The following is a 6,485-nucleotide window of genomic DNA, read 5'->3' as shown; positions in this document are numbered from 1 at the left end:
TCAAACCAACGCTGGAAGATTTTTACCATAAACAACGGAGACGTTGAAATGGAACACCAAGAAATCACAGAAAAACACGGCCTCGTGTTTGATTATTACTCTCCAAAACTCTTCAACTCCCACGTAACTAAACACGGGAGAAGGGAGACAAACTAGAAAGGTGTTCTGACACCATCTAAACCATTGTCCCGCAGCAAATGGAATGAGGAATAATTTCGATGGCGTAATTTTAGATTCCTTTCACAATCAGATACCATATCATGTAACCAGCAGAAAGGCAGAAACAATGAGCAGCTTAGGAACCAAAATAGCATATGCCCTTGAATGACAGACATAAGCAGGATTCAGGGAGAATGCAATTTTCTTGTACATGTAAAATATGCATGGTGTAGGTAAATATAACTATACCATAGTCTGGAAAATGTGTTAATAAGGGTTTTGTGATGCATAATAAATACTATAATTTGGAACAAAAACAACTGTTTTCAACGTATCTGCTCGAAACGTCAGTTGTATATTTTGGTTAACATTGTTCTTCTTTGGATTTTTACTAGTACTGCAGTGTTGTAGTACTCTTCCTTCCATGACTTACTTACCGCATTAGTTATATCTTTCCTTGTCTTTGTCTTGTTCCCCAAATCAAGTCGGTATATCTGGCTCAAATCTAAATTGAATACAGATTCAAAAAGATTCATAAATATTTGCAATAATAAAAACAGTATGTACTGCTCCCACACCAATATCATTATATCATATTTTGACATATCAAGAGACGTGATAGTTAGAACCCTCTTCGTGTTCTCATTATGAGAAACAAAACTCCAGCTGTATTAAATCAGTTCCAAAAGCAATCACTGCTTTCATCTTTTATTATGAGATTTGTGTTTACCTTCAAATGAACCAATAACCAGACCAATTCTAGTCTCTATCCCAACCGATATGTGCTCCTTCGTCACTAAACAAACCGTCTGGTGACAACCTCATAGTACGTCTTTTCTGATTGGGTGAACATCAACGCCATAAATACTGGCGATAAATTTTGCTGTCGATCAACGGTGGGCTTCAGCTCATGCATCGGTTGATGGACAGCTATACGGTTACATAAATCCACACAATGTACGTGGTGGTATATTTCGGGTGACCTCTTTGCATATCAAATGAATTATACGATCGCTATTACACTCTTAGAATAGTGTATGCCATTTACATTACTTTTCTTACTTTGCTTTGATAATGCTAAATTCCCAATTCTTTCCATCTTACAAACAATATTTACTTTGAAGTAGCTACTTGATTATAGGCACACTGTCTTCGACTTCGACAGTCAGTCATGATCTATCAATACATTTGTGTAAAAGGAAATCTACACTTTCAGAAATCATCGTTTGTAATCATTATGATTATTCGCTACTAAATGTATTATGCAACGCGTTATTTTGGGGCAGATTCTAGAAATAATTGATAACATTATATTAACCCTGGAATTACGAGAGTTTTTCATCCGTCATAGATATTTTATCTTCATCTTTATGCACAAACAACTTAAGCTAATCGTATATTCATCCTTTACACTCATTTGTGACCCGGCAGCACAAATGAGCCGTAAATTCCCTAAATTGTATTCTGAGTTACGGTGTAAAATGTGTACGAAGGTCATATTCATCGGTAACTTAAGCTGGCCGACATCCGTCTCATTTTGATAGTCAAAAACTAATCAATAATCCTATTGTTCAAGTGGATAATAAGCTTCTACCTTAGATGGCTATAGAACTTTTAATAGCTCTGGTCTTTGTTTGCTTTTGCTAAATCCTGTTCAAGTGGTGGGTTACCAGGCATTGTATTTTGTACAGGTATGCATAATCAACAATTAACAATGAGAGAACTTTCTTAAACCTCGTTGACTTGGGATGATTTGAAATGACCGCCAATTATGACTGTTTGATATTTATTGCCAGCAATGTGGAAAAAGAGACACATGTAAAAAACGTAAAAGCTATAATTTTGTTGAAGGAGCAAAGTTTAACAAACCATAACCCCGCTTCTGGATATCGTTTGAAGTCAAATGATATACCATTTTTAAGTTTATGATGTTTATTTTTTAAACACGAAATAAAACAAAATTGAACGGGGAGGAATTTACGGCTCATTTGCCGTGGACGGTCACATTTTAGTGATATCATTTTACCCTAGCACTTTACCGGGGGTAGGACCGACCATCAAAATAACCATTTTCTACAGCAAAAACTATGATTTTTTATTTCGCTCTTGGAGATTTTAATTCTATTTCAAGATATATAGACATTATACATATTAGTTAGCTTAAAATAGTCATTTCCTTTTATATTTAGGAGAAAATTTGGTGAAAATCGCATGTATGTAGAATGCTGAGCCGAATATTAACTTTGCACATTCGTGTTTGTAGTCAGACGCTCCCAATTTTGCAAGGGTGCGCAGAAATCTGGAAAATTGTCTTGTTGCGATGGTTAATCTATGCAGACCGAGGCAGGGTTCTGCGCCACATCTGAATAGAGCTACATCAATAAATGATGCTAAAATGTCTAAATGGCGTGCCGTGGACCATATCAGTCAGTTACTCTCTGTAAAACACATAGCAATATGTGAATAAAACAAAGTATGATTTATAGCTTACGACAAATCGAGATGTTCTGCCTGTGTGTTACAGTTTCCAGGTATGTACTTATTGCCAGAAAGTATTGGGACAGATAATGCACAAGGCTTCATGAACAAATTACTAACTTCATATTTATTTTATTTGCTTAAGCAGTCTTAAAGATAGGTTGCCCAGTGTATATATTTTAAATTGATGAAATGCGTTCATTAAGGGAGGTGTTATGAGCGAACCGTGGTTTGGATTCCAGAGGGAGGGTGCCTGTAAGAGGCACAGCCATCAGAAAATGAATAACTGAGATCGCGCGCCAAATAAACTTACTGCAGTAAAAAATAGACATAGGTGGGAATCGAACCAGGCACCTTCCGTTTCTGAATCAACAGATAGTATCACTAAACCAACTTCCTATCTGCAATAAAACCTGTGATATTAATTCTTGATAATGTTTAACGGAAAAATCAATACTAATGTACGATGTCATTCAAACTCTAATAGAAGTCCCACAACTAAAGTAGCAATCGATAAATCTGCTCACTCAATCATCAAATAATCAATCGAAAAAAAAAAAATTAATTAATTAATTAATTAATTATGTGTCCGTTCTCTCGAGCCCCAAAACATCATGAAATAAATATATAATATAAATAAATAAATAAATAAATAAATAAATAAATAAATAAATAAATAAATAAATAAATAAATAAATAAATAAATAAATAAATAAATAATACAAAAATAAATCATAAATTGGTTTTTCTAGGACCTACGCTGGAAAAATAAATCAGCGCATAAGAAAAAGAAACAGACGCTCGGATTCGAACAAGCGACACTGAGAACAGCAACTAAGAAACCACAATGCCTTAGACCACTCGGCCATAGAAGCACACAGTCTTCTTCATGTCAAAAAATATATATTAACCTTTAACGTTGCGCAATATTGGCACATGACACGGGCACATGTCTGTGGGTAAAGATAGAAAGGCGTGCAAAGGATCTATCCCTGAAGTTAATGGTCATTGACATGTAACCATTTTTTGTTTACCAGCTACACTCAACCTATACAAAGAAGTATATTATTAAGCGTTGACGCAATCATGAATGCAGGAAGTATAAAACCATAGTCGCCACTCGTGCACTTGTTTGAGTCCACAGGTATTCCGGAAACAGCATTCAACCCCGAATTCAGAGGTCGATTTTGGGTTGTTACATGCAAATACAAACTAATTATATCATGAAAAACCCCACCAAGAGGACTACGATAACAGAATGTAGATTGGCTCTTAATAAGTATTCAGAGCCAATCTACATTCTGTTATTTACAAAAGCCGACGGTCAAAGTATAATTATAAAAAGGAGCAAGACCAGATATCAACGTTAAATCACGGTAAGCCTAAAATCGCATTGAAAACGCAAAAATGCAGTCACAAAATTTATAATATTACTAAATCACCACAACGAATTGTAACGTAGGTATGCAGAAAAGAGTTGTATTAGCAATAACAAAGTATGTGCAAAAAGATTTGTCTTTGGCATGTCGCTTTTTGAAATATCGCTAAAAAATATGAAATTTTGGAAAAACGCCCCAAAATTTAAAACAAACACGAACCTTCCAAAATAAATATATATTACCACTCGGCGGCCCAGTCACTACCTGTCGCTGTGATTTGGGGTAACTCGTTGCTTCCCTCGTAACTCGTTGATACCTGTACTTCAAGGTCGCTCATACCCCAGCCCTTAAGTGAATTACTGTGGATTCAATCACACCCAATAGCTTGCCGAGCCTCCGTGTCTCCCATAAGTCAATGACTTATCAGTCGTCGCCAAAAATCTGTTTAGAATCTGTTAATTCCAAGAAGTGATACCGCTCACCTCTCCCATATAATATTACATTATAGTATAGTAAATTCTCTTCTATTCACTGTACGCATACGCAGAAATTTATATCGAGTTTTCTGAGTGGTATCATTGATCACAGCCCAAGCCCAATTGTACAGTGCATATAACGAAAAATACGCAGGTGGTTCAATCAATTGTATTCATAATATTTTAACATGCAAGGTGTCCCAGAAAAAAACCAACCAGAACCCTCATTGCGCCCTCTTTTTCTCCTATTTCTGAATGTTGATCAAATATGGCCTCGAATGTAAACTTGAGAGTACAAAATCAAAAGATCCTAGGAGTAACAGAGTTGTGGTGGCTTGGACAAGGGAGGTTCACTACAGATGATGAAAGTATGTTCATCTATTCTGGAAAAGATACTGGAAGGATTTCATAATAGAAAGAACCATAGTTTGTGCATTTGTGGTCATGTATTGTACCAATCATATTTTACTTTCAATGAAAGACTTAGATTTTGTTAGCTTAATCAAACAGTGTATTTGTGTTGTGCATTCGTGTGAATTTGGGTAAAATGTGATTTTGGCCTTGAGTCTGTACGACTCGTAACAATACCAATTAACTACTTAACTATCAATAACATGAAACTGGTCGTACAAAACAAACAAAGTAATACAATCAGCCAAAAACATAAAACATAATGAGACCACATACCCTATGAAAAACACTGTACGATAATACATGTACATAAGGGGTTTTCAATAAGTTCGCATAACAAGGTACTTGAAAGAGAACTAGCCACTGTATCACACTGCATACCTTAATAATTATTCACATCTCAATTTTTCTTGAAACCTAGTATGTCAACAAAATGGAAGTCTTCCGATTGCTCCATCAGCAACTCTTCAATGAGGATTCACCAGTGTTGATCACCAGCAAGAATTAGGTGGGTAAGGTAGGATTTAAAATTCTAAAACAGTTGTTACTAACTGGAGGCCATGCCTGGACCACAATGTGGTTGTTTTAGTTATCTGACTCCTCTGCCGTGAATGGCAGCTTGGCAAAGTAAGAATAGGGTACATGACACAATCTGAGAACAGTCCCATTCCTACCAGGAACCTTCTTCACTTAATGACTTGCCACAATTTTGTATCATATATGCCTATAATTCTCGCGTTTCACAATACGATGCGCCGCCAGCGGTTGCTTTTGGCAGTCGAATTTTCGACTCCAGGGTCTACATCGCCGTTGTAGCTGCTATTGAATTTTCACGCCAGTTTGATAATAAATATGTTGAAAACAGCTCCACGAAGGATTCCCTGTGATCAATAGATAGAAAATGGATCTACTATAGTTGTAAATTTTTGTTTTAGTGTACATTCGCATGTAACATCATTGTAATGACATTTAAACCTACAATGATGCATGTTCCTGTATTGTATTCGTATTACGCGGGCTTTGGATGTCGACTCATTTTCCCCTGATGCACTGCGTAATTTGGCCTCGACGCAGCGACCGCTGAAACGCGAGGATTGAGCATTCCTTTGGCAAATGATCTGTCATTAAGATTCTCCCTGAAAAAAAAGCAACGAAGACCTTGCATAATGGTGGTCGAGTGATGATCTTCTTAGCCGTGGGAGGTGTCTCCATTGAATGGATTCATAATTCTAATGATTAGTGTGTGTCTTATCACCTTTTGGCAAAAATAGATGAACGTTTTCCCTCCCCTCATTCTAAGTGTATAAAAAGTGTAGACCTGATTATGTCAAGTGGTATAAAATTTTGTGCATTAAGATTCTGGGATCCCAATCTAGAAGACACCCTGGAATACCCAAAATGTTAATGGATTTATGTTCAGAGTTTTTTATCTTTCTTACTTCGTTCTTTTTCATTATCAATGCCACTGTACCAGCACGTATATCATTAGTGGTGACGTCGGCAAGTCTTTTAGACCTTAAAAGATCTTCAAGGACGCCCATTCCATCCTTGAATTCGAAGAACCATTTCATTGCTGTTGAAT

Source organism: Amphiura filiformis, chromosome 11 (assembly GCF_039555335.1).
Source record: "Amphiura filiformis chromosome 11, Afil_fr2py, whole genome shotgun sequence".
Lineage (NCBI taxonomy): Eukaryota > Metazoa > Echinodermata > Ophiuroidea > Amphilepidida > Amphiuridae > Amphiura > Amphiura filiformis.
Note: the sequence above shows the minus strand (reverse complement) of the source record.